The following is a 26,072-nucleotide window of genomic DNA, read 5'->3' as shown; positions in this document are numbered from 1 at the left end:
CTGCTATTTTTATTATTATTATTGTTGTTATTATTGTTATTATTGTTATTATTGTTATTATTGCTATTATTATTACTATTGTTATTAATGTTATATTGTTATTATTTTTATTGTTGTTATTGTTGTTATTATTGTTATTATTGTTATTATTGTTATTGTTGTTATTGTTGTTATTTTTGTTGTTATTGTTATTGTTGTTATAATTGTTATTATTGTTATTATTGTTATTGTTGTTATTGTTGTTATTGTTAATGTTGTTATTATTATTATTGTTATTGTTGTTATTATTCTTATTATTATTGTTATTGTTATTATTGTTATTATTGATATTATTGTTATTATTGTTATTATTTTTATTATTGTTATTGTTATTGCTATTATTGTTATTATTGTTATTATAGTTATTATTGTTATTATTGTTGTTATTGTTATTGTTGTTATTATTCTTATTATTGTTGTTATTGTTATTATTGTTCTTATTGCTATTATTGTTATTATGTTATTATTGTTATTAGTGTTATTAATGTTATTATCGTAATTGTTGTTATTGTTGTTATTGTTGTTATTATTATTATTATAGTTATTGTTGTTATTATTGTTATTGTTGTTATTGTTGTTATTATTGTTATTATTGTTATTATTATTATTATTATTATTAATGTTAAATTGTAATTATTGTTAATGTGGTTATTATTGTTATTGTTGTTATTGTTGTTATTGTTGTTGTTATTGTTGTTATTGTTGTTATCTTTGTTATTATTGTTATTATTGTTATTGTTGTTATTGTTGTTATTGTTGTTATTGTTGTTATTGTTGTTATTGTTTTTATTATTGTTATTGTTGTTATTGTTGTTATTATTGTTATTGTTGTTATTGATGTTGTTAATGTTATTGTTGTTATTGTTGTTATTATTTTATTTTTATTGTTGTTATTATTCTTATTATTATTGTTATTGTTGTTATTGTTGTTATTATTGTTATTATTGTTATTATTATTATTATTATTATTAATGTTAAATTGTAATTATTGTTAATGTGGTTATTATTGTTATTGTTGTTATTGTTGTTATTGTTGTTGTTATTGTTGTTATTGTTGTTATCTTTGTTATTATTGTTATTATTGTTATTGTTGTTATTGTTGTTATTGTTGTTATTGTTGTTATTGTTGTTATTATTTTTATTATTGTTATTGTTGTTATTGTTGTTATTATTGATATTGTTGTTATTGATGTTGTTAATGTTATTGTTGTTATTGTTGTTATTATTTTATTTTTATTGTTGTTATTATTCTTATTATTATTGTTATTGTTGTTACTTTTATTGTTGTTATTATTCTTATTATTGTTGTTATTGTTATTATTGTTATTATTATTATTGTTATTGTTGTTATTATTGTTATTGTTATTGTTATTGCTATGGTTATTATTATTATTGTTGTTATTATTGTTATTATTGTATTTATTGTTATTATTGTTATTATTATTATTGTTATTGTTGTTATTATTGTTATTGTTATTGTTATTATTGTTATTATTGTTATTATTGTTATTATTGTTGTTATTGTTATTGTTGTTATTATTCTTATTATTATTGTTATTGTTATTATTGTTATTATTGATATTATTGTTATTATTGTTATTATTGTTATTATTGTTATTATTGTTATTGTTATTGCTATTATTGTTATTATTGTTATTATTGTTATTATTGTTCTTATTGCTATTATTGTTATTATTGTTATTAGTGTTATTAATGTTATTATCGTTATTGTTGTTATTGTTGTTATTGTTGTTAATATTGTTATTGTTGTTATTGTAGTTATTATTGTTATTATTGTTGTTATTGTTATTGTTGTTATTATTGTTATTGTTATTGTTGATATTATTATTGTTATTATTGTTATTGCTGTTATTGTTGATATTATTGTTATTATTGTTATTATTGTCATTATATTTATTGTTATTGTTATTGTTGTTATTATTGCTATTGTTGTTATTGTTATTGTTATTGTTATTATTATTATTGTTGTTATTGTTATTATTATTATTATTGTTTTTGTTATTGTTGTTATTATGGATATTGTTATTGTTATTATTGTTATTATTGTTATTATTGTTGTTATTGTTATTGTTGTTATTATTGTTATTATTGTTATTGTTGTTATTGTTGTTATTGTTGTTATTGTTTTTATTATTGTTATTGTTGTTATTGTTGTTATTATTGTTATTATTGTTGTTATTGTTAATGTGGTTATTATTGTTATTGTTGTTATTGTTGTTATTGTTGTTATTGTTGTTATTGTTGTTGTTATTGTTGTTATTGTTGTTATCTTTGTTATTATTGTTATTGTTGTTATTATTGTTATTGTTGTTATTGTTGTTATTATTGTTCTTATTGTTATTGTTGTTATTATTGTTATTGTTGCTATTGTTGTTATTGATGTTATTGTTATTGTTGTTATTATTGTTATTGTTGTTATTGTTATTATTGTTATTATTGTTATTATTGTTATTATTGTTATTATTGTTATTGTTATTGTTGTTATTATTTTTATTGTTATTGTTGTTATTATTGTTATTGTTATTGTTATTATTGTTATTATTGTTATTATTGTTATTATTGTTATTGTTATTGCTATTATTGTTATTATTCTTATTATTGTTATTATTGTTCTTATTGCTATTATTGTTATTATTGTTATTAGTGTTATTAATGTTATTATCGTTATTGTTGTTATTGTTGTTATTGTTGTTATAATTGTTATTATTGTTGTTATTGTTAATGTGGTTATTATTGTTATTGTTGTTATTATTGCTATTATTGTTGTTATTGTTATTGTTGTTATTATTCTTATTGTTGTTATTGTTATTAGAGTTATTATTGTTATTATTGTTATTGTTATTGTTATTATAGTTATTTAAGCTATTGTTGTTATTGTTGTTATTGTTATTGTTGTTATTATTGTTATTGTTGTTATTGTTATTATTGTTATTATTGTTATTATTGTTATTATTGTTATTGTTATTGTTATTATTGTTATTATTGTTATTATTGTTATTATTGTTCTTATTGCTATTATTGTTATTATTGTTATTAGTGTTATTAATGTTATTATCGGTATTGTTGTTATTGTTTTTATTATTGTTATTGTTGTTATTGTTGTTATTATTGTTATTGTTGTTATTGATGTTGTTAATGTTATTGTTGTTATTGTTGTTATTATTTTATTTTTATTGTTGTTATTATTCTTATTATTATTGTTACTGTTATTATTGTTATTGTTGTTATTATTGTTATTATTGTTGTTATTGTTATTATTGTTGTTATTGTTATTATTGTTATTGTTGTTATTGTTGTCATTGTTGTTAATGTTGTTATTGTTGTTATTGTTGTTATTATTGTTATTATTGTTATTGTTGTTATTGTTGTTATTGTTGTTATTGTTGTTATTGTTGTTATTGTTTTATTATTGTTATTGTTGTTTTTGTTGTTATTATTGTTATTGTTGTTATTGATGTTGTTAATGTTATTGTTGTTATTGTTGTTATTATTTTATTTTTATTGTTGTTACTATTCTTATTATTATTGTTATTGTTGTTACTGTTATTGTGGTTATTATTCTTATTATTGTTGTTATTGTTATTATTGATATTATTATTATTGTTATTGTTGTTATTATTAATATTGTTATTGTTATTATTGTTATTATTGTTATTATTGTTATTATTGTTATTATTGTTATTGTTATTGTTATTATTGTTATTATTGTTATTATTGTTATTATTGTTCTTATTGCTATTATTGTTATTATTGTTATTATTGTTACTAGTGTTATTAATGTTATTAACGTTACTGTTGTTATTGTTGTTATTGTTGTTATTATTTTTAATATAGTTATTGAAGTTATTATTGTTATTGTTGTTATTATTGTTATTCTTGTTATTGTTGTTATTATTGTTATTATTGTTATTATTGTTATTGTTATTGTTATTATTGTTATTATTGTTTCTATTGTTATTAATGTTATTATTGTTATTTTTGTTATTGTTGTTATTGTTGTTATCTTTGTTGTTATTGTTATTGTTGTTATTATTGTTATTATTGTTATTATTGTTATTAATGTTATTATTGTTATTCTTGATATTGTTGTTATTGTTGTTATTTTTGTTGTTATTGTTATTATTCTTATTATTATTGTTATTGGTATTATTGTTATTATTGATACTATTGTTATTATTGTTATTATTTTTATTATTGTTATTGTTATTGTTATTATTGTTATTATTGTTATTATTGTTATTATTGTTATTATTGTTGTTATTGTTATTGTTGTTATTATTCTTATTATTGTTGTTATTGTTATTATTGTTATTATTGTTCTTATTGCTATTATTGTTATTATGTTATTATTGTTATTAGTGTTATTAATATTATTATCGTAATTGTTGTTATTGTTGTTATTGTTGTTTTTATTTTTATTATAGTTATTGTTGTTATTATTGTTATTGTTGTTATTGTTGTTATTATTGTTATTATTGTTATTATTATTATTATTATTATTAATGTTAAATTGTAATTATTGTTAATGTGGTTATTATTGTTATTGTTGTTATTGTTGTTGTTATTGTTGTTATTGTTGTTATCTTTGTTATTATTGTTATTATTGTTATTGTTGTTATTGTTGTTATTGTTGTTATTGTTGTTATTGTTGTTATTGTTTTTATTATTGTTATTGTTGTTATTGTTGTTATTATTGTTATTGTTGTTATTGATGTTGTTAATGTTATTGTTGTTATTGTTGTTATTATTTTATTTTTATTGTAGTTATTATTCTTATTATTATTGTTATTGTTATTATTGTTATTGTTACTATTATTGTTATTATTGTTGTTATTGTTATTGTTATTATTGTTATTGTTATTGTTATTATTGTTATTATTGTTATTATTGTTATTATTGTTATTATTGTTCTTATTGCTATTATTGTTATTATTGTTATTAGTGTTATTAATGTTATTATCGGTATTGTTGTTATTGTTGTTATTGTTGTTATTATTTTTATTATAGTTATTGTAGTTATTATTGTTATTGTTGTTATTGTTGTTATTATTGTTATTATTGTTATTATTGTAATTATTATTATTATTGTTATTAATGTTATATTGTTATTATTGTTATTATTGTTATTATTGTTATTATTGTTCTTATTGCTATTATTGTTATTATTGTTATTAGTGTTATTAATGTTATTATCGGTATTGTTGTTATTGTTTTTATTATTGTTATTGTTGTTATTGTTGTTATTATTGTTATTGTTGTTATTATTTTATTTTTATTGTTGTTATTATTCTTATTATTATTGTTACTGTTATTATTGTTATTGTTGTTATTATTGTTATTATTGTTGTTATTGTTATTATTGTTGTTATTGTTATTATTGTTATTGTTGTTATTGTTGTCATTGTTGTTAAGGTTGTTATTGTTGTTATCTTTGTTATTATTGTTATTATTGTTATTGTTGTTATTGTTGTTATTGTTGTTATTGTTGTTATTGTTGTTATTGTTTTATTATTGTTATTGTTGTTTTTGTTGTTATTATTGTTATTGTTGTTATTGATGTTGTTAATGTTATTGTTGTTATTGTTGTTATTATTTTATTTTTATTCTTGTTACTATTCTTATTATTATTGTTATTGTTGTTATTGTTATTGTGGTTATTATTCTTATTATTGTTGTTATTGTTATTATTGATATTATTATTATTGTTATTGTTGTTATTATTAATATTGTTATTGTTATTATTGTTATTATTGTTATTATTGTTATTATTGTTATTATTGTTATTGTTATTGTTATTATTGTTATTATTGTTATTATTGTTATTATTGTTCTTATTGCTATTATTGTTGTTATTGTTATTGTTGTTATTATTCTTATTATTGTTGTTATTGTTATTATTGTTATTATTGTTCTTATTGCTATTATTGTTATTATGTTATTATTGTTATTAGTGTTATTAATGTTATTATCGTAATTGTTGTTATTGTTGTTATTGTTGTTTTTATTTTTATTATAGTTATTGTTGTTATTATTGTTATTGTTTTTATTGTTGTTATTATTGTTATTATTGTTATTATTATTATTATTATTATTAATGTTAATTTGTAATTATTGTTAATGTGGTTATTATTGTTATTGTTTTTATTATTTTTATTGTTGTTATTATTCTTATTATTATTGTTATTGTTATTATTGTTATTGTTGTTATTATTGTTATTATTGTTGTTATTGTTATTGTTATTATTGTTATTGTTATTGTTATTATTGTTATTATTGTTATTATTGTTATTATTGTTATTATTGTTCTTATTGCTATTATTGTTATTATTGTTATTAGTGTTATTAATGTTATTATCGGTATTGTTGTTATTGTTGTTATTGTTGTTATTATTTTTATTATAGTTATTGTAGTTATTATTGTTATTGTTGTTATTGTTGTTATTATTGTTATTATTGTTATTATTGTAATTATTATTATTATTGTTATTAATGTTATATTGTTATTATTGTTATTATTGTTATTGTTATTGTTATTATTATTATTGTTGTTATTATTGTTATTATTATTATTATTGTTATTGTTGTTATTATTGTTATTATTGTTATTATTGATATTATTATTATTATTATTATTATTATTATTATTATTATTATTATTATTATTATTATTATCCTAATTGTTATTAATGTTTTTATTATTATTGTTATTATTATTTTTGTTGTTATTGGTGTTGTTGTTATTAATATTATTATTATTATTATTATTATTATTATTGTTATTATTGTTATTGTTGTTATTATTTGTAATTAATGTTATTATTGTTATTATTGTTTTTATTGTTATTATTGTTATTATTGTTATTGCTATTGTTAGTATTATTATTGTTGTTATTATTGTTATTATTGTTATTATTGTTATTATTGCTATTATTGTTATTATTATTATTGTTATTGTTGTTATTATTGTTATTGTTATTGTTATTATTGTTATTATTGTTATTATTGTTATTATTGTTGTTATTGTTATTGTTGTTATTATTCTTATTATTGTTGTTATTGTTATTATTGTTATTATTGTTATTATTGTTATTATTGTTCTTATTGCTATTATTGTTATTATTGTTATTATTGTTATTAGTGTTATTAATGTTATTAACGTTACTGTTGTTATTGTTGTTATTGTTGTTATTATTTTTAATATAGTTATTGAAGTTATTATTGTTATTGTTGTTATTATTGTTATTCTTGTTATTGTTGTTATTATTGTTATTATTGTTATTATTGTTATTGTTATTGTTATTATTGTTATTATAGTTATTATTGTTATTAATGTTATTATTGTTATTTTTGTTATTGTTGTTATTGTTGTTATTTTTGTTGTTATTGTTATTGTTGTTATTATTGTTATTATTGTTATTGTTGTTATTGATGTTGTTAATGTTATTGTTGTTATTATTTTATTTTTATTGTTGTTATTATTCTTATTATTATTGTTATTGTTGTTACTTTTATTGTGGTTATTATTCTTATTATTGTTGTTATTGTTATTATTGTTATTATTATTATTGTTATTGTTGTTATTATTGTTATTGTTATTGTTATTGCTATGGTTATTATTATTATTGTTGTTATTATTGTTATTATTGTATTTATTGTTATTATTGTTATTATTATTATTGTTAATGTTGTTATTATTGTTATTGTTATTGTTATTATTGTTATTATTGTTATTATTGTTATTATTGTTGTTATTGTTATTGTTGTTATTATTCTTATTATTATTGTTATTGTTATTATTGTTATTATTGATATTATTGTTATTATTGTTATTATTGTTATTATTGTTATTATTGTTATTGTTATTGCTATTATTGTTATTATTGTTATTATTGTTATTATTGTTCTTATTGCTATTATTGTTATTATTGTTATTAGTGTTATTAATGTTATTATCGTTATTGTTGTTATTGTTGTTATTGTTGTTAATATTGTTATTGTTGTTATTGTAGTTATTATTGTTATTATTGTTGTTATTGTTATTGTTGTTATTATTGTTATTGTTATTGTTGATATTATTATTGTTATTATTGTTATTGCTGTTATTGTTGATATTATTGTTATTATTGTTATTATTGTCATTATATTTATTGTTATTGTTATTGTTGTTATTATTGCTATTGTTGTTATTGTTATTGTTATTGTTATTATTATTATTGTTGTTATTGTTATTATTATTATTATTGTTTTTGTTATTGTTGTTATTATGGATATTGTTATTGTTATTATTGTTATTATTGTTATTATTGTTGTTATTGTTATTGTTGTTATTATTGTTATTATTGTTATTGTTGTTATTGTTGTTATTGTTGTTATTGTTTTTATTATTGTTATTGTTGTTATTGTTGTTATTATTGTTATTATTGTTGTTATTGTTAATGTGGTTATTATTGTTATTGTTGTTATTGTTGTTATTGTTGTTATTGTTGTTATTGTTGTTGTTATTGTTGTTATTGTTGTTATCTTTGTTATTATTGTTATTGTTGTTATTATTGTTATTGTTGTTATTGTTGTTATTATTGTTCTTATTGTTATTGTTGTTATTATTGTTATTGTTGCTATTGTTGTTATTGATGTTATTGTTATTGTTGTTATTATTGTTATTGTTGTTATTGTTATTATTGTTATTATTGTTATTATTGTTATTATTGTTATTATTGTTATTGTTATTGTTGTTATTATTTTTATTGTTATTGTTGTTATTATTGTTATTGTTATTGTTATTATTGTTATTATTGTTATTATTGTTATTATTGTTATTGTTATTGCTATTATTGTTATTATTCTTATTATTGTTATTATTGTTCTTATTGCTATTATTGTTATTATTGTTATTAGTGTTATTAATGTTATTATCGTTATTGTTGTTATTGTTGTTATTGTTGTTGTTATTGTTATTATTGTTGTTATTGTTAATGTGGTTATTATTGTTATTGTTGTTATTATTGCTATTATTGTTGTTATTGTTATTGTTGTTATTATTCTTATTGTTGTTATTGTTATTAGAGTTATTATTGTTATTATTGTTATTGTTATTGTTATTATAGTTATTTAAGCTATTGTTGTTATTGTTGTTATTGTTATTGTTGTTATTATTGTTATTGTTGTTATTGTTATTATTGTTATTATTGTTATTATTGTTATTATTGTTATTGTTATTGTTATTATTGTTATTATTGTTATTATTGTTATTATTGTTCTTATTGCTATTATTGTTATTATTGTTATTAGTGTTATTAATGTTATTATCGGTATTGTTGTTATTGTTTTTATTATTGTTATTGTTGTTATTGTTGTTATTATTGTTATTGTTGTTATTGATGTTGTTAATGTTATTGTTGTTATTGTTGTTATTATTTTATTTTTATTGTTGTTATTATTCTTATTATTATTGTTACTGTTATTATTGTTATTGTTGTTATTATTGTTATTATTGTTGTTATTGTTATTATTGTTGTTATTGTTATTATTGTTATTGTTGTTATTGTTGTCATTGTTGTTAATGTTGTTATTGTTGTTATCTTTGTTATTATTGTTATTATTGTTATTGTTGTTATTGTTGTTATTGTTGTTATTGTTGTTATTGTTTTATTATTGTTATTGTTGTTTTTGTTGTTATTATTGTTATTGTTGTTATTGATGTTGTTAATGTTATTGTTGTTATTGTTATTATTATTTTATTTTTATTGTTGTTACTATTCTTATTATTATTGTTATTGTTGTTACTGTTATTGTGGTTATTATTCTTATTATTGTTGTTATTGTTATTATTGATATTATTATTATTGTTATTGTTGTTATTATTAATATTGTTATTGTTATTATTGTTATTATTGTTATTATTGTTATTATTGTTATTATTGTTATTGTTATTGTTATTATTGTTATTATTGTTATTATTGTTATTATTGTTCTTATTGCTATTATTGTTATTATTGTTATTATTGTTACTAGTGTTATTAATGTTATTAACGTTACTGTTGTTATTGTTGTTATTGTTGTTATTATTTTTAATATAGTAATTGAAGTTATTATTGTTATTGTTGTTATTATTGTTATTCTTGTTATTGTTGTTATTATTGTTATTATTGTTATTATTGTTATTGTTATTGTTATTATTGTTATTATTGTTTCTATTGTTATTAATGTTATTATTGTTATTTTTGTTATTGTTGTTATTGTTGTTATTTTTGTTGTTATTGTTATTGTTGTTATTATTGTTATTATTGTTATTATTGTTATTAATGTTATTATTGTTATTCTTGATATTGTTGTTATTGTTGTTATTTTTGTTGTTATTGTTATTATTCTTATTATTATTGTTATTGGTATTATTGTTATTATTGATACTATTGTTATTATTGTTATTATTTTTATTATTGTTATTGTTATTGTTATTATTGTTATTATTGTTATTATTGTTATTATTGTTATTATTGTTGTTATTGTTATTGTTGTTATTATTCTTATTATTGTTGTTATTGTTATTATTGTTATTATTGTTCTTATTGCTATTATTGTTATTATGTTATTATTGTTATTAGTGTTATTAATGTTATTATCGTAATTGTTGTTATTGTTGTTATTGTTGTTTTTATTTTTATTATAGTTATTGTTGTTATTATTGTTATTGTTGTTATTGTTGTTATTATTGTTATTATTGTTATTATTATTATTATTATTATTAATGTTAAATTGTAATTATTGTTAATGTGGTTATTATTGTTATTGTTGTTATTGTTGTTGTTATTGTTGTTATTGTTGTTATCTTTGTTATTATTGTTATTATTGTTATTGTTGTTATTGTTGTTATTGTTGTTATTGTTGTTATTGTTGTTATTGTTTTTATTATTGTTATTGTTGTTATTGTTGTTATTATTGTTATTGTTGTTATTGATGTTGTTAATGTTATTGTTGTTATTGTTGTTATTATTTTATTTTTATTGTAGTTATTATTGTTATTATTATTGTTATTGTTATTATTGTTATTGTTACTATTATTGTTATTATTGTTGTTATTGTTATTGTTATTATTGTTATTGTTATTGTTATTATTGTTATTATTGTTATTATTGTTATTATTGTTATTATTGTTCTTATTGCTATTATTGTTATTATTGTTATTAGTGTTATTAATGTTATTATCGGTATTGTTGTTATTGTTGTTATTGTTGTTATTATTTTTATTATAGTTATTGTAGTTATTATTGTTATTGTTGTTATTGTTGTTATTATTGTTATTATTGTTATTATTGCTATTATTATTATTATTGTTATTAATGTTATATTGTTATTATTTTTATTGTTGTTATTGTTGTTATTGTTATTATTGTTCTTATTGCTATTATTGTTATTATTGTTATTAGTGTTATTAATGTTATTATCGGTATTGTTGTTATTGTTTTTATTATTGTTATTGTTGTTATTGTTGTTATTATTGTTATTGTTGTTATTATTTTATTTTTATTGTTGTTATTATTCTTATTATTATTGTTACTGTTATTATTGTTATTGTTGTTATTATTGTTATTATTGTTGTTATTGTTATTATTGTTGTTATTGTTATTATTGTTATTGTTGTTATTGTTGTCATTGTTGTTAAGGTTGTTATTGTTGTTATCTTTGTTATTATTGTTATTATTGTTATTGTTGTTATTGTTGTTATTGTTGTTATTGTTGTTATTGTTGTTATTGTTTTATTATTGTTATTGTTGTTTTTGTTGTTATTATTGTTATTGTTGTTATTGATGTTGTTAATGTTATTGTTGTTATTGTTGTTATTATTTTATTTTTATTCTTGTTACTATTCTTATTATTATTGTTATTGTTGTTATTGTTATTGTGGTTATTATTCTTATTATTGTTGTTATTGTTATTATTGATATTATTATTATTGTTATTGTTGTTATTATTAATATTGTTATTGTTATTATTGTTATTATTGTTATTATTGTTATTATTGTTATTATTGTTATTGTTATTGTTATTATTGTTATTATTGTTATTATTGTTATTATTGTTCTTATTGCTATTATTGTTGTTATTGTTATTGTTGTTATTATTCTTATTATTGTTGTTATTGTTATTATTGTTATTATTGTTCTTATTGCTATTATTGTTATTATGTTATTATTGTTATTAGTGTTATTAATGTTATTATCGTAATTGTTGTTATTGTTGTTATTGTTGTTTTTATTTTTATTATAGTTATTGTTGTTATTATTGTTATTGTTTTTATTGTTGTTATTATTGTTATTATTGTTATTATTATTATTATTATTATTAATGTTAATTTGTAATTATTGTTAATGTGGTTATTATTGTTATTGTTTTTATTATTTTTATTGTTGTTATTATTCTTATTATTATTGTTATTGTTATTATTGTTATTGTTGTTATTATTGTTATTATTGTTGTTATTGTTATTGTTATTATTGTTATTGTTATTGTTATTATTGTTATTATTGTTATTATTGTTATTATTGTTATTATTGTTCTTATTGCTATTATTGTTATTATTGTTATTAGTGTTATTAATGTTATTATCGGTATTGTTGTTATTGTTGTTATTGTTGTTATTATTTTTATTATAGTTATTGTAGTTATTATTGTTATTGTTGTTATTGTTGTTATTATTGTTATTATTGTTATTATTGTAATTATTATTATTATTGTTATTAATGTTATATTGTTATTATTGTTATTATTGTTATTGTTATTGTTATTATTATTATTGTTGTTATTATTGTTATTATTATTATTATTGTTATTGTTGTTATTATTGTTATTATTGTTATTATTGATATTATTATTATTATTATTATTATTATTATTATTATTATTATTATTATTATTATTATTATCCTAATTGTTATTAATGTTTTTATTATTATTGTTATTATTATTTTTGTTGTTATTGGTGTTGTTGTTATTAATATTATTATTATTATTATTATTATTATTATTGTTATTATTGTTATTGTTGTTATTATTTGTAATTAATGTTATTATTGTTATTATTGTTTTTATTGTTATTATTGTTATTATTATTTTTAATATAGTTATTGTTGTTATTATTGTTATTATTGTTATTATTGTTATTATTGCTATTATTGTTATTATTATTATTGTTATTGTTGTTATTATTGTTATTGTTATTGTTATTATTGTTATTATTGTTATTATTGTTATTATTGTTGTTATTGTTATTGTTGTTATTATTCTTATTATTGTTGTTATTGTTATTATTGTTATTATTGTTATTATTGTTATTATTGTTCTTATTGCTATTATTGTTATTATTGTTATTATTGTTATTAGTGTTATTAATGTTATTAACGTTACTGTTGTTATTGTTGTTATTGTTGTTATTATTTTTAATATAGTTATTGAAGTTATTATTGTTATTGTTGTTATTATTGTTATTCTTGTTATTGTTGTTATTATTGTTATTATTGTTATTATTGTTATTGTTATTGTTATTATTGTTATTATAGTTATTATTGTTATTAATGTTATTATTGTTATTTTTGTTATTGTTGTTATTGTTGTTATTTTTGTTGTTATTGTTATTGTTGTTATTATTGTTATTATTGTTATTATTGTTATTGTTGTTATTGTTGTTATTGTTAATGTTGTTATTATTGTTATTGTTATTGTTGTTATTATTCTTATTATTATTGTTATTGTTATTATTGTTATTATTGATATTATTGTTATTATTGTTATTATTTTTATTATTGTTATTGTTATTGCTATTATTGTTATTATTGTTATTATAGTTATTATTGTTATTATTGTTGTTATTGTTATTGTTGTTATTATTCTTATTATTGTTGTTATTGTTATTATTGCTATTATTGTTATTATTGTTATTATTGTTATTAATGTTATTAACGTTACTGTTGTTATTGTTGTTATTGTTGTTATTGTTATTGTTGTTATTATCGTTATTGTTGTTATTGTTATTATTGTTATTATTGTTATTATTATTATTATTGTTATTAATGTTATATTGTTATTATTTTTATTATTGTTATTGTTATTGTTATTATTATTATTGTTGTTATTATTGTTATTATTATTATTATTGTTATTGTTGTTATTATTGTTATTATTGTTATTATTGTTATTATTATTATTATTATAATTATTATTATTATTATTATTATTATTATTATTATCCTAATTGTTATTAATGTTTTTATTATTATTGTTATTATTATTTTTGTTGTTATTGGTGTTGTTGTTATTAATATTATTATTATAATTATTATTATTATTGTTGTTATTATTGTTATTGTTGTTATTATTTGTTATTAATGTTATTATTGTTATTATTGTTATTATTGTTATTATTGTTATTATTGTTATTATTGTTACTGCTATTGTTATTATTATTATTGTTGTTATTATTGTTATTATTGTTATTATTGTTATTATTGCTATTATTATTACTATTGTTATTAATGTTATATTGTTATTATTTTTATTGTTGTTATTGTTGTTATTAATGTTATTATTGTTATTTTTGTTATTGTTGTTATTGTTGTTATTTTTGTTGTTATTGTTATTGTTGTTATAATTGTTATTATTGTTATTATTGTTATTGTTGTTATTGTTGTTATTGTTAATGTTGTTATTATTATTATTGTTATTGTTGTTATTATTCTTATTATTATTGTTATTGTTATTATTGTTATTATTGATATTATTGTTATTATTGTTATTATTTTTATTATTGTTATTGTTATTGCTATTATTGTTATTATTGTTATTATAGTTATTATTGTTATTATTGTTGTTATTGTTATTGTTGTTATTATTCTTATTATTGTTGTTATTGTTATTATTGTTCTTATTGCTATTATTGATATTATGTTATTATTGTTATTAGTGTTATTAATGTTATTATCGTAATTGTTGTTATTGTTGTTATTGTTGTTATTATTATTATTATAGTTATTGTTGTTATTATTGTTATTGTTGTTATTGTTGTTATTATTGTTATTAATGTTATTATTATTATTATTATTATTAATGTTAAATTGTAATTATTGTTAATGTGGTTATTATTGTTATTGTTGTTATTGTTGTTATTGTTGTTGTTATTGTTGTTATTGTTGTTATCTTTGTTATTATTGTTATTATTGTTATTGTTGTTATTGTTGTTATTGTTGTTATTGTTGTTATTGTTGTTATTGTTTTTATTATTGTTATTGTTGTTATTGTTGTTATTATTGTTATTGTTGTTATTGATGTTGTTAATGTTATTGTTGTTATTGTTGTTATTATTTTATTTTATTGTTGTTATTATTCTTATTATTATTGTTATTGTTGTTATTGTTGTTATTATTGTTATTATTGTTATTATTATTATTATTATTATTAATGTTAAATTGTAATTATTGTTAATGTGGTTATTATTGTTATTGTTGCTATTGTTGTTATTGTTGTTGTTATTGTTGTTATTGTTGTTATCTTTGTTATTATTGTTATTATTGTTATTGTTGTTATTGTTGTTATTGTTGTTATTGTTGTTATTGTTGTTATTATTTTTATTATTGTTATTGTTGTTATTGTTGTTATTATTGATATTGTTGTTATTGATGTTGTTAATGTTATTGTTGTTATTGTTGTTATTATTTTATTTTTATTGTTGTTATTATTCTTATTATTATTGTTATTGTTGTTACTGTTATTGTGGTTATTATTCTTATTATTGTTGTTATTGTTATTATTGTTATTATTATTATTGTTATTGTTGTTATTATTGTTATTGTTATTGTTATTGCTATGGTTATTATTATTATTGTTGTTATTATTGTTATTATTGTATTTATTGTTATTATTGTTATTATTATTATTGTTAATGTTGTTATTATTGTTATTGTTATTGTTATTATTGTTATTATTGTTATTATTGTTATTATTGTTGTTATTGTTATTGTTGTTATTATTCTTATTATTATTGTTATTGTTATTATTGTTATTATTGATATTATTGTTATTATTGTTATTATTGTTATTATTGTTATTATTGTTATTGTTATTGCTATTATTGTTATTATTGTTATTATTGTTATTATTGTTCTTATTGCTATTATTGTTATTATTGTTATTAGTGTTATTAATGTTATTATCGTTATTGTTGTTATTGTTGTTATTGTTGTTAATATTGTTATTGTTGTTATTGTAGTTATTATTGTTATTATTGTTGTTATTGTTATTGTTGTTATTATTGTTATTGTTATTGTTGTTATTATTATTGTTATTATTGTTATTGCTGTTATTGTTGATATTATTGTTATTATTGTTATTATTGTCATTATATTTATTGTTATTGTTATTGTTGTTATTATTGCTATTGTTGTTATTGTTATTGTTATTGTTATTATTATTATTGTTGTTATTGTTATTATTATTATTATTGTTTTTGTTATTGTTGTTATTATGGATATTGTTATTGTTATTATTGTTATTATTGTTATTATTGTTGTTATTGTTATTGTTGTTATTATTGTTATTATTGTTATTGTTGTTATTGTTGTTATTGTTGTTATTGTTTTTATTATTGTTATTGTTGTTATTGTTGTTATTATTGTTATTATTGTTGTTATTGTTAATGTGGTTATTATTGTTATTGTTGTTATTGTTGTTATTGTTGTTATTGTTGTTATTGTTGTTGTTATTGTTGTTATTGTTGTTATCTTTGTTATTATTGTTATTGTTGTTATTATTGTTATTGTTGTTATTGTTGTTATTATTGTTCTTATTGTTATTGTTGTTATTATTGTTATTGTTGCTATTGTTGTTATTGATGTTATTGTTATTGTTGTTATTATTGTTATTGTTGTTATTGTTATTATTGTTATTATTGTTATTATTGTTATTATTGTTATTATTATTATTGTTATTGTTGTTATTATTTTTATTGTTATTGTTGTTATTATTGTTATTGTTATTGTTATTATTGTTATTATTGATATTATTGTTATTATTGTTATTGTTATTGCTATTATTGTTATTATTCTTATTATTGTTATTATTGTTCTAATTGCTATTATTGTTATTATTGTTATTAGTGTTATTAATGTTATTATCGTTATTGTTGTTATTGTTGTTATTGTTGTTATAATTGTTATTATTGTTGTTATTGTTAATGTGGTTATTATTGTTATTGTTGTTATTATTGCTATTATTGTTGTTATTGTTATTGTTGTTATTATTCTTATTGTTGTTATTGTTATTAGAGTTATTATTGTTATTATTGTTATTGTTATTGTTATTATAGTTATTTAAGCTATTGTTGTTATTGTTGTTATTGTTATTGTTGTTATTATTGTTATTGTTGTTATTGTTATTATTGTTATTATTGTTATTATTGTTATTATTGTTATTGTTATTGTTATTATTGTTATTATTGTTATTATTGTTATTATTGTTCTTATTGCTATTATTGTTATTATTGTTATTAGTGTTATTAATGTTATTATCGGTATTGTTGTTATTGTTTTTATTATTGTTATTGTTGTTATTGTTGTTATTATTGTTATTGTTGTTATTGATGTTGTTAATGTTATTGTTGTTATTGTTGTTATTATTTTATTTTTATTGTTGTTATTATTCTTATTATTATTGTTACTGTTATTATTGTTATTGTTGTTATTATTGTTATTATTGTTGTTATTGTTATTATTGTTGTTATTGTTATTATTGTTATTGTTGTTATTGTTGTCATTGTTGTTAATGTTGTTATTGTTGTTATCTTTGTTATTATTGTTATTATTGTTATTGTTGTTATTGTTGTTATTGTTGTTATTGTTGTTATTGTTGTTATTGTTGTTATTGTTTTTATTATTGTTATTGTTGTTATTGTTGTTATTATTGTTATTATTGTTGTTATTGTTAATGTGGTTATTATTGTTATTGTTGTTATTGTTGTTATTGTTGTTATTGTTGTTATTGTTGTTGTTATTGTTGTTATTGTTGTTATCTTTGTTATTATTGTTATTGTTGTTATTATTGTTATTGTTGTTATTGTTGTTATTATTGTTCTTATTGTTATTGTTGTTATTATTGTTATTGTTGCTATTGTTGTTATTGATGTTATTGTTATTGTTGTTATTATTGTTATTGTTGTTATTGTTATTATTGTTATTATTGTTATTATTGTTATTATTGTTATTATTATTATTGTTATTGTTGTTATTATTTTTATTGTTATTGTTGTTATTATTGTTATTGTTATTGTTATTATTGTTATTATTGATATTATTGTTATTATTGTTATTGTTATTGCTATTATTGTTATTATTCTTATTATTGTTATTATTGTTCTAATTGCTATTATTGTTATTATTGTTATTAGTGTTATTAATGTTATTATCGTTATTGTTGTTATTGTTGTTATTGTTGTTATTGTTGTTATAATTGTTATTATTGTTGTTATTGTTAATGTGGTTATTATTGTTATTGTTGTTATTATTGCTATTATTGTTGTTATTGTTATTGTTGTTATTATTCTTATTGTTGTTATTGTTATTAGAGTTATTATTGTTATTATTGTTATTGTTATTGTTATTATAGTTATTTAAGCTATTGTTGTTATTGTTGTTATTGTTATTGTTGTTATTATTGTTATTGTTGTTATTGTTATTATTGTTATTATTGTTATTATTGTTATTATTGTTATTGTTATTGTTATTATTGTTATTATTGTTATTATTGTTATTATTGTTCTTATTGCTATTATTGTTATTATTGTTATTAGTGTTATTAATGTTATTATCGGTATTGTTGTTATTGTTTTTATTATTGTTATTGTTGTTATTGTTGTTATTATTGTTATTGTTGTTATTGATGTTGTTAATGTTATTGTTGTTATTGTTGTTATTATTTTATTTTTATTGTTGTTATTATTCTTATTATTATTGTTACTGTTATTATTGTTATTGTTGTTATTATTGTTATTATTGTTGTTATTGTTATTATTGTTGTTATTGTTATTATTGTTATTGTTGTTATTGTTGTCATTGTTGTTAATGTTGTTATTGTTGTTATCTTTGTTATTATTGTTATTATTGTTATTGTTGTTATTGTTGTTATTGTTGTTATTGTTGTTATTGTTGTTGTTATTGTTGTTATTGTTGTTATCTTTGTTATTATTGTTATTATTGTTATTGTTGTTATTGTTGTTATTGTTGTTATTGTTGTTATTGTTGTTATTGTTTTTATTATTGTTATTGTTGTTATTGTTGTTATTATTGTTATTGTTGTTATTGATGTTGTTAATGTTATTGTTGTTATTGTTGTTATTATTTTATTTTTATTGTTGTTATTATTCTTATTATTATTGTTATTGTTATTATTGTTATTCTTACTATTATTGTTATTATTGTTGTTATTGTTATTGTTATTATTGTTATTGTTATTGTTATTATTGTTATTATTGTTATTATTGTTATTATTGTTATTATTGTTCTTATTGCTATTATTGTTATTATTGATATTAGTGTTATTAATGTTATTATCGGTATTGTTGTTATTGTTGTTATTGTTGTTATTATTTTTATTATAGTTATTGTAGTTATTATTGTTATTGTTGTTATTGTTGTTATTATTGTTATTATTGTTATTATTGTAATTATTATTATTATTGTTATTAATGTTATATTGTTATTATTGTTATTATTGTTATTATTGTTATTATTGTTCTTATTGCTATTATTGTTATTATTGTTATTAGTGTTATTAATGTTATTATCGGTATTGTTGTTATTGTTGTTATTATTGTTATTGTTGTTATTGTTGTTATTATTGTTATTGTTGTTATTATTTTATTTTTATTGTTGTTATTATTCTTATTATTATTGTTACTGTTATTATTGTTATTGTTGTTATTATTGTTATTATTGTTGTTATTGTTATTATTGTTGTTATTGTTATTATTGTTATTGTTGTTATTGTTGTCATTGTTGTTAAGGTTGTTATTGTTGTTATCTTTGTTATTATTGTTATTATTGTTATTGTTGTTATTGTTGTTATTGTTGTTATTGTTGTTATTGTTGTTATTGTTTTATTATTGTTATTGTTGTTTTTGTTGTTATTATTGTTATTGTTGTTATTGATGTTGTTAATGTTATTGTTGTTATTGTTGTTATTATTTTATTTTTATTCTTGTTACTATTCTTATTATTATTGTTATTGTTGTTATTGTTATTGTGGTTATTATTCTTATTATTGTTGTTATTGTTATTATTGATATTATTATTATTGTTATTGTTGTTATTATTAATATTGTTATTGTTATTATTGTTATTATTGTTATTATTGTTATTATTGTTATTATTGTTATTGTTATTGTTATTATTGTTATTATTGTTATTATTGTTATTATTGTTCTTATTGCTATTATTGTTGTTATTGTTATTGTTGTTATTATTGTTATTATTGTTGTTATTGTTATTATTGTTATTATTGTTCTTATTGCTATTATTGTTATTATGTTATTATTGTTATTAGTGTTATTAATGTTATTATCGTAATTGTTGTTATTGTTGTTATTGTTGTTTTTATTTTTATTATAGTTATTGTTGTTATTATTGTTATTGTTTTTATTGTTGTTATTATTGTTATTATTGTTATTATTATTATTATTATTATTAATGTTAATTTGTAATTATTGTTAATGTGGTTATTATTGTTATTGTTGTTATTGTTGTTGTTATTGTTGTTATTGTTGTTATCTTTGTTATTATTGTTATTATTGTTATTGTTGTTATTGTTGTTATTGTTGTTATTGTTGTTATTGTTGTTATTGTTTTTATTATTGTTATTGTTGTTATTGTTGTTATTATTGTTATTGTTGTTATTGATGTTGTTAATGTTATTGTTGTTATTGTTGTTATTATTTTATTTTTATTGTTGTTATTATTCTTATTATTATTGTTATTGTTATTATTGTTATTGTTGTTATTATTGTTATTATTGTTGTTATTGTTATTGTTATTATTGTTATTGTTATTGTTATTATTGTTATTATTGTTATTATTGTTATTATTGTTATTATTGTTCTTATTGCTATTATTGTTATTATTGTTATTAGTGTTATTAATGTTATTATCGGTATTGTTGTTATTGTTGTTATTGTTGTTATTATTTTTATTATAGTTATTGTAGTTATTATTGTTATTGTTGTTATTGTTGTTATTATTGTTATTATTGTTATTATTGTAATTATTATTATTATTGTTATTAATGTTATATTGTTATTATTGTTATTATTGTTATTGTTATTGTTATTATTATTATTGTTGTTATTATTGTTATTATTATTATTATTGTTATTGTTGTTATTATTGTTATTATTGTTATTATTGAAATTATTATTATTATTATTATTATTATTATTATTATTATTATTATTATTATTATTATTATCCTAATTGTTATTAATGTTTTTATTATTATTGTTATTATTATTTTTGTTGTTATTGGTGTTGTTGTTATTAATATTATTATTATTATTATTATTATTATTGTTATTATTGTTATTGTTGTTATTATTTGTAATTAATGTTATTATTGTTATTATTGTTTTTATTGTTATTATTGTTATTATTGTTATTGCTATTGTTAGTATTATTATTGTTGTTATTATTGTTATTATTGTTATTATTGTTATTATTGTTATTATTGTTATTATTATTATTGTTATTGTTGTTATTATTGTTATTGTTATTGTTATTATTGTTATTATTGTTATTATTGTTATTATTGTTGTTATTGTTATTGTTGTTATTATTCTTATTATTGTTGTTATTGTTATTATTGTTATTATTGTTATTATTGTTATTATTGTTCTTATTGCTATTATTGTTATTATTGTTATTATTGTTATTAGTGTTATTAATGTTATTAACGTTACTGTTGTTATTGTTGTTATTGTTGTTATTATTTTTAATATAGTTATTGAAGTTATTATTGTTATTGTTGTTATTATTGTTATTATTGTTATTGTTGTTATTATTGTTATTATTGTTATTATTGTTATTGTTATTGTTATTATTGTTATTATAGTTATTATTGTTATTAATGTTATTATTGTTATTTTTGTTATTGTTGTTATTGTTGTTATTTTTGTTGTTATTGTTATTGTTGTTATTATTGTTATTATTGTTATTATTGTTATTGTTGTTATTGTTGTTATTGTTAATGTTGTTATTATTGTTATTGTTATTGTTGTTATTATTCTTATTATTATTGTTATTGTTATTATTGTTATTATTGATATTATTGTTATTATTGTTATTATTTTTATTATTGTTATTGTTATTGCTATTATTGTTATTATTGTTATTATAGTTATTATTGTTATTATTGTTGTTATTGTTATTGTTGTTATTATTCTTATTATTGTTGTTATTGTTATTATTGCTATTATTGTTATTATTGTTATTATTGTTATTAATGTTATTAACGTTACTGTTGTTATTGTTGTTATTGTTGTTATTGTTATTGTTGTTATTATCGTTATTGTTGTTATTGTTATTATTGTTATTATTGTTATTATTATTATTATTGTTATTAATGTTATATTGTTATTATTGTTATTATTGTTATTGTTATTGTTATTATTATTATTGTTGTTATTATTGTTATTATTATTATTATTGTTATTGTTGTTATTATTGTTATTATTGTTATTATTGTTATTATTATTATTATTATTATTATTATTATTATTATTATTATTATTATTATTATCCTAATTGTTATTAATGTTTTTATTATTATTGTTATTATTATTTTTGTTGTTATTGGTGTTGTTGTTATTAATATTATTATTATAATTATTATTATTATTGTTGTTATTATTGTTATTGTTGTTATTATTTGTTATTAATGTTATTATTGTTATTATTGTTATTATTGTTATTATTGTTATTATTGTTATTATTGTTACTGCTATTGTTATTATTATTATTGTTGTTATTATTGTTATTATTATTATTATTATTATTAATGTTAAATTGTAATTATTGTTAATGTGGTTATTATTGTTATTATTGTTATTATTGTTCTTATTGCTATTATTGTTATTATTGTTATTAGTGTTATTAATGTTATTATCGGTATTGTTGTTATTGTTGTTATTGTTGTTATTATTTTTATTATAGTTATTGTAGTTATTATTGTTATTGTTGTTATTGTTGTTATTATTGTTATTATTGTTATTATTGTTATTATTATTATTATTGTTATTAATGTTATATTGTTATTATTGTTATTATTGTTATTATTGTTATTATTGTTCTTATTGCTATTATTGTTATTATTGTTATTAGTGTTATTAATGTTATTATCGGTATTGTTGTTATTGTTTTTATTATTGTTATTGTTGTTATTGTTGTTATTATTGTTATTGTTGTTATTATTTTATTTTTATTGTTGTTATTATTCTTATTATTATTGTTACTGTTATTATTGTTATTGTTGTTATTATTGTTATTATTGTTGTTATTGTTATTATTGTTGTTATTGTTATTATTGTTATTGTTGTTATTGTTGTCATTGTTGTTAAGGTTGTTATTGTTGTTATCTTTGTTATTATTGTTATTATTGTTATTGTTGTTATTGTTGTTATTGTTGTTATTGTTGTTATTGTTGTTATTGTTTTATTATTGTTATTGTTGTTTTTGTTGTTATTATTGTTATTGTTGTTATTGATGTTGTTAATGTTATTGTTGTTATTGTTGTTATTATTTTATTTTAATTCTTGTTACTATTCTTATTATTATTGTTATTGTTGTTATTGTTATTGTGGTTATTATTCTTATTATTGTTGTTATTGTTATTATTGATATTATTATTATTGTTATTGTTGTTATTATTAATATTGTTATTGTTATTATTGTTATTATTGTTATTATTGTTATTATTGTTATTATTGTTATTATTGTTATTGTTATTGTTATTATTGTTATTATTGTTATTATTGTTATTATTGTTCTTATTGCTATTATTGTTGTTATTGTTATTGTTGTTATTATTGTTATTATTGTTGTTATTGTTATTATTGTTATTATTGTTCTTATTGCTATTATTGTTATTATGTTATTATTGTTATTAGTGTTATTAATGTTATTATCGTAATTGTTGTTATTGTTGTTATTGTTGTTTTTATTTTTATTATAGTTATTGTTGTTATTATTGTTATTGTTTTTATTGTTGTTATTATTGTTATTATTGTTATTATTATTATTATTATTATTAATGTTAATTTGTAATTATTGTTAATGTGGTTATTATTGTTATTGTTTTTATTATTTTTATTGTTGTTATTATTCTTATTATTATTGTTATTGTTATTATTGTTATTGTTGTTATTATTGTTATTATTGTTGTTATTGTTATTGTTATTATTGTTATTGTTATTGTTATTATTGTTATTATTGTTATTATTGTTATTATTGTTATTATTGTTCTTATTGCTATTATTGTTATTATTGTTATTAGTGTTATTAATGTTATTATCGGTATTGTTGTTATTGTTGTTATTGTTGTTATTATTTTTATTATAGTTATTGTAGTTATTATTGTTATTGTTGTTATTGTTGTTATTATTGTTATTATTGTTATTATTGTAATTATTATTATTATTGTTATTAATGTTATATTGTTATTATTGTTATTATTGTTATTGTTATTGTTATTATTATTATTGTTGTTATTATTGTTATTATTATTATTATTGTTATTGTTGTTATTATTGTTATTATTGTTATTATTGATATTATTATTATTATTATTATTATTATTATTATTATTATTATTATTATTATTATTATTATCCTAATTGTTATTAATGTTTTTATTATTATTGTTATTATTATTTTTGTTGTTATTGGTGTTGTTGTTATTAATATTATTATTATTATTATTATTATTATTATTGTTATTATTGTTATTGTTGTTATTATTTGTAATTAATGTTATTATTGTTATTATTGTTTTTATTGTTATTATTGTTATTATTGTTATTGCTATTGTTAGTATTATTATTGTTGTTATTATTGTTATTATTGTTATTATTGTTATTATTGCTATTATTGTTATTATTATTATTGTTATTGTTGTTATTATTGTTATTGTTATTGTTATTATTGTTATTATTGTTATTATTGTTATTATTGTTGTTATTGTTATTGTTGTTATTATTCTTATTATTGTTGTTATTGTTATTATTGTTATTATTGTTATTATTGTTATTATTGTTCTTATTGCTATTATTGTTATTATTGTTATTATTGTTATTAGTGTTATTAATGTTATTAACGTTACTGTTGTTATTGTTGTTATTGTTGTTATTATTTTTAATATAGTTATTGAAGTTATTATTGTTATTGTTGTTATTATTGTTATTATTGTTATTATTGTTATTATTGTTATTATTGTTATTATTGTTATTGTTATTGTTATTATTGTTATTATAGTTATTATTGTTATTAATGTTATTATTGTTATTTTTGTTATTGTTGTTATTGTTGTTATTTTTGTTGTTATTGTTATTGTTGTTATTATTGTTATTATTGTTATTGTTGTTATTGATGTTGTTAATGTTATTGTTGTTATTGTTGTTATTATTTTATTTTTATTGTTGTTATTATTCTTATTATTATTGTTATTGTTGTTACTTTTATTGTGGTTATTATTCTTATTATTGTTGTTATTGTTATTATTGTTATTATTATTATTGTTATTGTTGTTATTATTGTTATTGTTATTGTTATTGCTATGGTTATTATTATTATTGTTGTTATTATTGTTATTATTGTATTTATTGTTATTATTGTTATTATTATTATTGTTAATGTTGTTATTATTGTTATTGTTATTGTTATTATTGTTATTATTGTTATTATTGTTATTATTGTTGTTATTGTTATTGTTGT

This window comes from Vespa crabro, chromosome 5 (assembly GCF_910589235.1).
Source record: "Vespa crabro chromosome 5, iyVesCrab1.2, whole genome shotgun sequence".
Lineage (NCBI taxonomy): Eukaryota > Metazoa > Arthropoda > Insecta > Hymenoptera > Vespidae > Vespa > Vespa crabro.
The sequence above is the reverse complement of the archived record's forward strand: the minus strand, read 5'-3'. Positions refer to the sequence as shown.